Source organism: Callorhinus ursinus, unplaced genomic scaffold (genome assembly GCF_003265705.2).
Source record: "Callorhinus ursinus isolate GAN/ISIS: 27379988/994484 unplaced genomic scaffold, GSC_fseal_2.0 scaffold4, whole genome shotgun sequence".
NCBI classification, from domain to species: Eukaryota; Metazoa; Chordata; class Mammalia; order Carnivora; family Otariidae; genus Callorhinus; species Callorhinus ursinus.
The window spans coordinates 93,817,656-93,829,701 of NW_027397066.1; the positions used below are offsets into that span (position 1 = coordinate 93,817,656).

At 37.7% G+C, this 12,046-nt stretch overlaps 1 pseudogene; it reads right to left on the reverse strand.

The window, feature by feature from the left end:
• Positions 1 to 1,752: 1,752 nt before the first annotated feature.
• LOC112825688 (translationally-controlled tumor protein-like) lies at positions 1,753 to 2,256 on the reverse strand (annotated as a pseudogene).
• Positions 2,257 to 12,046: the final 9,790 nt, after the last annotated feature.

The following is a 12,046-nucleotide window of genomic DNA, read 5'->3' on the forward strand; positions in this document are numbered from 1 at the left end:
GTCCACAATAGCCAAACTGTGGAAAGAGCCAAGATGTCCATCGACAGATGAATGGATAAAGAAGATGCGATATACATATACAATGGAATATTATCCAGCCATCAAAAGGAATGAGATCTTGCCATTTGCAATGACATGGATGGAACTGGATGGTGTTATGCTGAGCGAAATAAGTCAATCAGAGAAAGACATGTATCATATGACCTCACTAATATGAGGAATTCTTAATCTCAGGAAACAAACTGAGGGTTGCTGGAGTGGTGGGGGTGTGGGATGGATGGGGTGGCTGAGTGATAGACATTGGGGAGGGTATGTGCTATGATGAGCACTGTGAATTGTGCAAGACTTGAATCACAGATCTGTACCTCTGAAACTAATAATACAATATATGTTAAAAAAAAAAAAAGAAGAAGAAGATAGCAGGAGGGGAAGAAGGAAGGGGGGGAAATTGGAGGGGGAGACGAACCATGAGAGACGATGGACTCTGAAAAACAAACTGAGAGTTCTAGAGGGGATGGGGGTGGGAGGATGGGTCAGCCTGGTGATGGGTATTAAAGAGGACACGCTCTGCATGGAGCACTGGGTGTTATACACAAACAATGACTCATGGAACACTACATCCAAAACTAATGATGTAATGTATGGTGATTAACATAACAATAAAAAATTAAAAAACAAAAATAAAAAATAAAAAATGGCACACAGTATCTCTGTTAAACTTAGAAACAAAACCCATACAGTTTTGCAACAGGATAACTATCTTAAGTTATATACAACTTAAAAAGTTGGAATAATTACTATTTAGGTACACATAAAATGCACCTGAGTCTAGAGTTAGATGATCTCAGTAAGAGTATCGTTTTTGCATGAAATTAGAGCAATATCTTAGTTTTCCTTTATCACTCAAAAGTAGCACCACCACAATTATTTTAGTGACTTCATGAGCACTTTTCTGTTTTGTGCATTATGCTAGTTAAGGTACACATTTTAATTTTGTTTCCTTTTCACAATTCCTATAAGGTACATATTATGATCTAGATTTTTTAAACTAGTAGAACCCAATACTTAGAAATATTTTTTAACTCCTCCAAGCCATGCATATAAATAGTAAGTAGTCGTATCTGCTCCTAAAGCCTATATGATATGCCATAATAAAAAAAATAAATATACTGTGTTACTAAAGGATATGATCCAAACCCAAGGCAGGAAGTATTCACAATTTATCTTTGTTTCTTGATTTTTTCTTTATTACTAGTAAAAATAAGTACATGATTTTTAAGAATTAACACTGGTATTCACAACTCTTTTTTGGATATAATGAATTATTCAGCTTGAACTTGAACATGGTACACTGTTTGGGGGACAAAGATAATGGCCTGTCATCTTATGGTGGAAATATTTTTGGAAATTGTAGTAATTTTTTAATCTTTGAGGGAGTCTTAAGAGAGTGAACAGCATGGATGGTATTGACCACCAGAGGGCTTGAAATTTGTAATCCTTGTTAATCTAGTAGTACTGATGGACACTTTTTGTTTGTTTTAATTTGAGTGCATTCTATTTTTAGACAATCTACATGACATGTTTTTTTTTCCCCTTAAAACAATGCCTCTGCTCCAAGTAAATCAAGCCCAAAATTAATGAAGAGCTTAAGATGGCATCAGTCCCATTTGTCTAAATCCTGGTATCGTGTGAATAAAAAGCAACAGCCGGTTATGAGGACAGGTGATACATCCAAAGTAATAGCCAAGTTGGTTAACATTTTTCCATTTCTAAAACATCCTTAAAGAAAATCATAAATGGGGTCACACTATACTCATAGTAGTCCAGCAGAGCAACCATGTTATCTGGATTCATGTTATTACCAATAAAGAATTGGTAGTTTTTGGAATTAGCAAGAATGTGCTTCATTTGTTCTGCAGCCCCTGTCATAAAAGGTTTTGCTCTTTTTGGTCTCTGTTCTTCAAGTCTGCCTTTGATAGAATTCATGCAATCTTTGATGTACTTGTAGGCTTCTTTTGTGAGGCTGGTTTCCTGCAAGTGATGGTTCATGACAATATCAATGCTAGTGATTACTGTGCTTTTGGTACCTTTCCCCCCGCGCCTTCAGCGGAGGCATTTCCACCAATGAGCAAGTCATCAATGTTACCCTCTGTCTTACTGACCTCCGCCTCTAGGCACGGGATCTGGGCTCTCCCAGATCTTATGGATGTTGAAGAACATCTCATCATGGCTGATGAGGCCCTGGCAGATGACCATGAGGGCACCTGGAGAGAAGCAAGGGCAGTGCTGGTTTAGCAGGAAGTGGGAGCTCTCCCTAGGTGTGATGCAGCAGGTGCAATGCTCAGGTGGAAGCTAGTAGAGAGCAAAAAAGCTGGATAGACATTTCATTAAGGGCTTCTGGTAAGTTTGCAAAGGGAAATAGATACACTGACTGTGGATCTCCTGTGACTAACAAATGTTAAAATTAATTTTAATGTTTGTTGGAATCTTTACTTCTAAACAATTGTGCCATTAGGATGGTTATTATGCAATTATTATTTTATAAATTTCCCAGAGAATCTTAATGAAATCGGAATATAATGTAATTGAAATGAAGTATTAGAGTTAACAATAAGGATAGGGAGAGGCCAATAGAATACCTACTGGGAAGAGAAGCCAATAAAAGACTGGAAGAGATTGCCTGGAGAGAAGGAAAGAAAAGATGACAAAGGAGCAAAGACAACAAAGCAAAAAAAAAAAAAAAATTGAATATTCTTCTCTTGGACTGGCATGCATTTAGCAATGTGAAGCCAGGTGTTGAGAGATGGGTCTAGATAATAATCATAATTATAAAAGCAACATTTATTGAATTTTTACGGCATGCTAGGATTCTACTAAAATATTTATGTATATTAACTCATTGAAACATCACAAAAACCTCATGATATTTGTTCTTTTCTTATTATTCTACAAATAAGGGAACAGAGCCTTTCTCCATAGTCATTTGCCCCACCCCCCTAAAAATTCAATAAAGTATGCAACAGATACAAAACAGCTTTCCTAAAGCAGACTTAGATTTAGCATTTATTAAATTCTAGATCCAGGACAAAGCAATAATTTCAGATAAGGATGTATCTTTCATGAACTTTGGGAGAACTGAGGTCAGTGCATTTAATAGCATCTGATAGTAGGAAGCTAAATGTCATTTAAAAATATCTGATAATTAGAAGTTGGGAAATTACACATGGTCCAAAATCTTGTATGGAGGACCAGGGTGAGAGAAAATGTTAGTAGACTATATTGTTAGATGGCTAAATATTCAAAGGCTGATCTTGGCATAGGCTCTTAATGGCTTTAAGTGGTGAAACAAGGCAAAACACAATAGAAAACAAATGCCCGATGCACTAAATATGTATAGCAATTTCTGGCCATTAAACTTTTTGGTCTAGCTAGTGGTGAGGAAATCCTGCATTTTGGATGCTCTCTGAAGAGCTGAAAAAGAAGTTGTGAAGGGTCATGACACTGACACATGGAATATTACACTTAGAGGGAACACTATGTAAAAGTGCACTTATGATGGCTTTAAACACAAACATACCCACAGTTGTAGCACAGCATAATAAGTAAATACACCTAGAAAAAAATATTTCAGATAAGGAAGTGACAGATGAAGACATTAAATTAGCCATTGTTTTGGGCAAGATATTGTTCACGGGTGACTCCAATAAGCACAATAATGTAATATTCTCTGGGAGTAGTTAGCCACTTGAATGCAGGAGAGATTAATGCATTCAACAGATAGGTGGATTTGACCAGAGTTTAGGTTTTGCCAGGAAAGATTGCTCGAGGGAGAAAGGAGAAAGGGAGCTAAAGACATTCATTTGAGAAATAATTATAGGACAGAATCATGAAAAACAAGCTGGATAATATGACATGTTTAGACATGGAGTTATGATGAATAAAGATGAATTATAGGGTCAATGAATTGGTGGTCATCATGAGCTGGTGAATTGCATGAGTGGAGTCCTAGACGGAATAGATGGGCAGAATAGGAGATGACAATCAAAATGAGATGTTTGAAGCTATGACACGTGGGTCATGGAGAAAGTATGGAAAAAAGATTACTGGAGCTAATGAAACAAAAGAATTTAGAGGCCAAGGTGGTAGTTGGATCATATAGCTGGGTTTTGAAGTAGATAAACATAATGACAGGAAAAGTATTAATGAGTGAAGAACAATGCCTCAGATGTCCATATGTGGCCCGACAAGGAGGGATACAGGGTGGCGCAGTATGAGAATGTATGTTTCAAAAGACACGAGAGTTTCAAAGGGAGAAAGGAGTGATTGTTTGGAAGTAGGAACGGGGAGGAGAAAGGACCCTACCTCAAGCTCCAGGCATGTATAGCACTTAAGCATGAGAGGAAAAAATAAAAATAAGTCCTTCACTTGAACGGTCCAGGAAAGCAGTGTTTTCAGGAGCCAAGTTAAATTTCAGCAAAAATCTGAAGGACATGTTCAGTGAAGATGTTAAGGAAGGAGAGGAGTTTTCTGATGTCAGGAAATAATTTGAGTGGAAGGGCTTGGATAGCCAAAAGTGTGGGAGATATGGTCAGATTCATGGAAGCTGGGAACAGGGTGGTGATGAACATCTGTGTGAAACTGGGTCATCTGGGAACCTTGGACTTCTCGTGGGTGATACAGGAGAGCTGGTGTTGAGGCATGCTGGGATTTGTTTCAGAAGCCACAGGACAGTGATTAAAGGTCATGTAGTGGCTGGTCTTGCCTGTAGCTGGAGGTGGGGTGGTGGTGAGGAAGTAGTTTCATTCCCTGAGGTTTCAGAGCAAAGGATATCTAGAAACCTTGGGTCTAATATTGCTGGAGAAAGAGCAGCAATTCAGTGCCCTTTGCTTCCCATTAAGGGCCCTCTCTACTAAGTAATTCTATTTATTGGAAAAATTCCTACAGAATGTCTAAGCCCCAAAGTCCCCTGCTCTGTGAACCCTTTCCAAACCTCCACATCTCATGGTTAGTCATTTCCTCTGTAACCAAAAGAGCTTTGCACAAATAGCTCTTTGGACTTGTATGGCATTTCATTGTCATTATTCATGTATCTGTCTCTCTCAGTACACAATGAACTCCTTGACCCACAAATTGTGGCTTACTTTGTATCTGCACCACAAAGTGGATCATTTCCACACAACTGGGTAACAAACTTAGGACCTATTAAGTGCTGGATAGTTTTTGAGAAGTGAGTTAAAGTGGATTAAAAGACTGCTTCAGCAGCATTAATGACAAGCCACTGAGAGTTTCCTATGGGTAAGCACTGTGCTGGGTGTTGTATGTACCCAATCGGGACTTGCTAGGTGTCCCAGTCAGCTGGTGCTGCTCAACAAATATTCTTCAGACTGGGTAGCTTAAACAACAGGCATTTATTTCTCAGTTCTGGAGACTGAAAGTCTGAGATCAGGGGGCTAGCACAGTTGGGTTCCTGGTGAAGTCTCTTTCCCTAGTTCACAGATGGTCCTGTTTTCATTGTATCCTCACATGAAGAGCAGAGAGAGAAAAGAAGCAAGCTCTCTCTTGTGTGCTTCTTACAAAGCACTAATCCCATTCATGACAGCTCTATCCAAGGGCCTACATCCTAATATTACCACACTGAGCCTTATGATTTCAATGTATAATTTTTGGGGAGACACAAACAGTCAGATCATAACAGCAGATGACACTATTATCATTTCACAGGTAAGAAAGCTGGGAAGGTTATACAGTCGGGAGGATGGAAAACCAGAACTCGGTCTTGCTTATCTGATTCTAAAACCTTTCAGTTCTATCACATTGCTCTCCTGACTCTGCTTACGTTCTCATCCTAAGATATCGGAGTTGGATTATTGCCAATGCAGATTTAATACTATAGTAATAAAAATGGAGAAAATAAAGGTTGTTAATTTTGTTGTGATATTTATTGTTTATGAATGTGACTCTTTTTAAAAAAACAAAAATATCTTTCTGGAGCATAAATGATACAAAAAGAAAAATGGCTTATATAATTCAGATCTGATCAAAACTTAGTTAGGACAAAATATGCAAATGATACTCTAAGAATAAGCTCAGCTCAGAATATGGAAAGAACTGTAATTCAACCCAGACAGAAAGAAATATAGAAATACCCTAGAATGTCATGAAGTTTCACAGAAATCCTGACATAGGATTTCACTGATAAAAGCTTAAATGTGTAAGGCCAGAGTAGGGGTTCTCTGTCGTTCTGGGGAGAGGAAGATTTGAGCCCTTCCTCAGATCTCGGAAGCAACAACGAATCCTACTTCTTTATTCTTATCTTCTGGAGCATTTGTAGGAGTATTAAGTTCAGTCTGGACAAATGAAAGGATTCCAGCTACTCAGTGATCAAAACATTCAGCTGTTGATACTGTGCGTGTGACAGTAACTTGACGGTACGTGGGAGACAAATAGAAGTAACAGAAGTAGCAGGTATTTTTTGGAACAAGAAATGGTTACAAGTGTTGGTGTCCATGAATACATCCTTAGTAGATAAAGTATTTATTTCTTCAACTTGATCCAAGTGGCCAGCTAAATCACATGATCCGATAAAAGAACTACAGCCAATAGAACTCAAGGTCTTGGATTATGTAGTTTGGAGGTTCACATCCAAATAGGCAGATAATTTGCAAATCTTCACTTCATTTGATGCTTCATAGGCTTATCTTGAGTTTTATGGGCAAATGGAGCGGTAGCTCGTTCATTATGTAATTAAAGGTCTCTGGAAGAGGCGAGGCTGGCAAAATTGGAATTTAACTCTGTGGGTTACAACTTCTGAAAGAGTGGCCCTTCGGTTTCATTTGTTAATCTGCCAAAACTGCTGGACTCTGACCAATCCTTTGGGTGCTTACCCAGGTTTAGCTATTCTGACACTCAACAATTTCTGGCTAGAGTAATTAACATCAGGCAGATTCTCTGATGTAACTGCTGGATACATCTCAGTAGCATTTATCTGTCGAGTATTTAAAAATTTGAACAGGATACAGGAACAGCAAGAGTTATTAGCTATCCTCAGCTGATTAAACTTATCAACTATGATCTCAGAAATGCTATCTTTGCCTTTAACTTTTATCTGCCGACTCTCTTGGCAAGAGCCTTAAGTCTTCTCCTAAAATCGACTATCCTGCTAAGACTTGGATGCTGAGGGTATAGGGTAAATTAGGAGAAGTCAGGATTTGGGATTGACCATGTAGGAATGGTACTGGATGATACGGTAAACCAGAAAGGCAAGAGATTATGTTCAGAAGTGTCAGCTAGAAAACAGAGATAATACAAAAATATCAGAGCAATCAATATCCTTCTAAAATGTTCATTCTATTTGCAATGAAACAAAAACATTAGTCCTTATTTTCTCACCCAATGTGCTCAGAACATATTTTTCCTTTTCTTTACATTTTACCATGATGGTGGCATAGGAAAAGAAAAGATTCTGGGGTGAGAGACATCTTGGGGGCTGAGGCAGAGGAGGAAAGTTTTATGTTGGTACTTAACATGAATTAAAAGTTATTTTTTAATAATATTAATAGGCATAACAAACAACTCTAAGAAGGAGAGAGGTGTGTATAATAGATAAAAAATTGAAGAGGAAATACTAATATGCTGTCAGAAATTTTGAGTTTGACACTCTAAGAATAAAATATGGCTGGTTAGGATGAGGGTGAATTCAGAGAGAGAGAAGAGCTAAATGTGAGTGATTGATTACACAAGTCCCACTCCATTCCCCAACAAAGTTGCTGGCTACTCCCAGAACACACCTACATCCATTTTTTCCAGTGGTACTGCCTTTCCGTGTCATCATAATTTTCAGTCTCTACAGGATCATCTAAATCAGCATATACATATACTATAGTATCTTTCACCTAAAAAACAAAGACAAAAACTGTTTTTGTAACATCTTCTCTCCATATTATACCCCTTTGTAGAAAAACTCAAGGAAGAATTGTCTATACTCTACTTGCTAGCTCTTATTCTCTCTTGAACCCACTTCAGAAGTCCTTCTGCCCTAGTCAACTAAAATTACTCTTGTCAAGGCCACTTGTGACCTTTTGTTGCTCATCTAACAGTCTATTCTTAGTTCTCAAATTACTTGACCTCTCATCGGAATTTGGCACAGTTTATTATTACTTTTATTTTGAAGCACTGTCTTCTCTTGGATTTTACAACAACACTCTCTCTCTCTTATCTCACTCAACATTCTTTCCCTGTCTCCAGTGGGTTCCTCTTCATTTTCTCAGTCTCTAAATCTAGGAACCTCCCAAACTCAGTTTTTGGAACACCACTGTTCCTTAATTATACTCACTTCTCAAGTATCTCAACCTAATTTTATGATGTTAAATGATATCTATACAGGGTAGATGCCAAAGTTCATGACTCCAGCCTAGACTTTTCTCCTCAACTTCACTTTCATATATACAATTACCTACTTGACATGTCCACATGGATAGAATAGACATCTCAGACTCTTCTTGTCCCTAACCACACACCTGGTCCCTCACCCTAAACACTTCAATCCACTCTTTTAGTAGTCTCTATAAGTCATTCTACAATTAATGAAAACTCAAAAAAAAAACCAATTAATGAAAACTCGATCTTTGCAGTTGCTTAAGGCTTTCATGCTTCTTTTCTTTATCTCACATCCCACCCATCAGCAAATTTTGTTGGTTATACCTCAAAATATATCCCAAATCTGTCATCTCAATATCTCCATTGCTACCATTCTCATTCAAGAAACCATTAACCCTTCCCTCAGTTACTGCAAGAGTCTCTAACTGATCTCCCTACTTCTGCTCTAGACACCTACAATCTATTTTCCATCCAACAGTTGGTATGAATTTTAAGGAACCTGTCAGATTATGTCATTTCTTTCTGCACTCAGTAAAATCCAAAGCCTCTTCTCTGACCCTCAAAACCCTACATGATCTTCCTCTGGCTACCTCTCTGAGTCCAGCTACTCCCACTCTACACTTTGTTTACTGTGCTCCAGCCATATTGGCCTATTGCTGTTTCCTGCCTTTGCACCGGTCATTCCCTCTTCCCAAAGGGGATAGATAACCGTTTATGATGTTCTTCCCTCATTTCCTTTTTTATCTTTTTAAATATCCTCTTATTGTGAGGCATATCCACCTTTCCCAGATTCTGCCTGTCCATGAACTTCTGTAGGGTGTTGGACTATAGTCCTCCCTGGCTTAGTGGCTTCGACTCTAGGCCTCAGAAGCTGATCTAGTACCTGCCTTGCAATTTATCTTTCCTGACTCCAGTTAATCTGTACAGCTAGTTGCCAGCCCTAGACTTGGCCCAGCCTAAGTTTGACCATTAATAAAACCAGCTACCCACTGAAGCAGTTCGTCAAGTTGGCATCTCAGTTTGCTGGCCTGTTGCTCCATATTGCTGTAATTGTTATTGTCCCTTTGAACTCTGATGATGAAAGAGGGACATCTGTACAGTTGTAGGAAACACAGTGGTGAGGGGTTGGACATAGGATCAAATGTGCCAGCCGACTGGACTTGGCTTCATAATAGCTCTTGGTTATATTCTAATCCTTCCCTAGAATTTCTTTCACAAAATCAGGTGAATCATACTGTGCCCAAGAAATAAACTTTACAGGGCACCTGGGTGGCTGAGTCTGTTAAGCAACTGCCTCAGCTCAGGTCATGATCCCAGGGTCCTGGGATCAAGTCCCATGTCCAGCTCCCTGCTCAGCGGTGAGTCTGCTTCTCCCTCTCCTTCTGTGTCCACTCTCTTGCTCAAATAAATAAATAAATAAATCTTTAAAAAAAAAAGGAAATAAACTTTACTTTGATATAATTCAAAAAATATATTTCTTGTAAATGTGATTGAGAGTTTGTAGTATCAGGAATTGGGCAAAAGTAGAAAGTGACTTTATTATTCAAGAAGAGAAGAGTTTAATCACTTTTTAATAGATTCAAAATTAAAGCAGGATGATTCATATTAGTATTTGCAGATTATATACACTTAGAAATCACATAGGCCTGTGTCTTGAATTGGAAAGTCTATTGGCATTCCTAGCAATTTTAAGTTTAAAGATAATGAGCCAAATGGAAAATCAGAATGATAAATTTTTTTTAAATGCTGGTTAGGAAGAAAGGCTTCAAGAAAATTAGATGAAAAAGGCTGAGGTGTTTTTAAGGCCAAAATACCTTGACCATTGTTGTTTGAATAGCTATTAAATGGTCTTTTCTGTTGTCATTTTTTCTCTCTCCTCCCTTTCTGTGAGCAAACAATCATTTGTCTGAAACAGGCCACTGCCTTGCTTAAAAGCATCTGTTGCCCTCCAACTTCCAAAGCATCGAGCCCCAAATTCATTGCATGGCATGCAAACTTTTAAAATTCATCGCTGACTATCTGTCTGCAGCTGTAGTTTTATCTGTAAAATCGGGGTTCCCTAACTGTTCAGGCAGCTCTGCTCTTTCAAGGCCTTTGCTTGGATCATTTTACCACCCAGCAACGCTGGTATCCTTCTTTCCTGGCTGGGAGAATCCAGCATATTCTTTAAAGTCCAAATCAAAATTCACTTCCTACAGAAGGTAGTTATTCTCATTCAAGTGGGATTTTAAAAAAACCTTTTCTCATCGATCAAGGTGAATTAGAGTAAAGATGTTAAAACATATCTAAGGCTAGTATTTACAACACGAGGACACAAGACATGCTTACATAGAGTTTCTTCATCCAAAACTTAAGTCATTTTATAAATATAAAGAATAAATCGTCTTTACCTCCAGAGTAGAAAAATAATATGAAATTTAATGTGATGATATGATCAAAAACACCCATGTAAAGTCCACCGGGTATTTAACACACCACTAGCCCCTGGGAATACATTATACTAATTCAAATTTTTGCAAGGACCAGAAACAAACTGAGAACATTGAAGCAGCTCCTTGCTTTAGGAAGTGTTCAAAAATATTTGCAAGATATATTTAATTAACTGTGTGTGTGTGTGTGTGTGTATGTGTTTGAAGGATCTTAGCCATAGCTAAAGTTTTTCAGAAGTGTCACAGGTAAAGGACACATTGGTAGACCTGGACAGTTATACTATCCTTTTAAAACTGACTGTTAACGTGAACTGATATTGCTTGCTAGTATGGTCAAAGATTAAAAAATCCTGAGAATTTCTTGAGCAGCTGAGTAGTAAATCCAACATCCAACCCAACTTTTTTTTTTTTTGTCTTGATTCTTATTTTATAGCCAGAGTTATAAAAAGCCAAACATTCAAATTATAGGCCTGCTTCCTGTGTGCACTGGCAGGTTCTGTCTGCCTGGCAGACAGGCCTCTGTGGCAAAATTCAGACCTCTCATGTTCTAGAAAAGGAAAATGTTGTTGATGGCTGGCCCACAGGCCCTGATTCAGAAAGAGTCTGAGTCATGATGGATACATTACAAAAAAAAAAAAAAATTATGCCTGCATTGGAGCCATCTAGTTCAAAACTGAAAAAAAAAAAAAGGAGGCGCAAAAGATAGATTTAATGACGTTTGTTACCTTGGATATACCAGGTGTTATATATCTGTTGCTTTCCTTGTTCAAAGGAAAAGCCCATTAGACAAAAGCATGACAAAGGAAAGGAGATCCTGACATGATTTAATGAGCTTATTGCTAGTTTTCATTTAGGTGATATTTTTCTCCCACGGGGTTATGAAAAATGTCAGAAGATACACAGAGATTTAGGTAGGATTATTCCATTAAATTTAATGGCTCTGTTTTATGATTCAGAATATAAGCATCTTAGTCATTGCAATAAATATTTGTAATAATATCGCAATAAAGGTTTGTAATAATAACCAGTGTAGCTCATTTTCTTACTTATTTTCCTTTCCCAGTTTTATTCATTACCCTTATATTATATCCTTTAGGGACTGTATGTCCTTAAATATTCAAAGGAATATCAATATATCACATGTTTTAAACACTTATTTATCGATATTACTCTAGAAATTTAATTAAAAATGTAAAATATCTTCAAACAGTTTAGAAAAGTGGGTACTTATAAATTAAAAA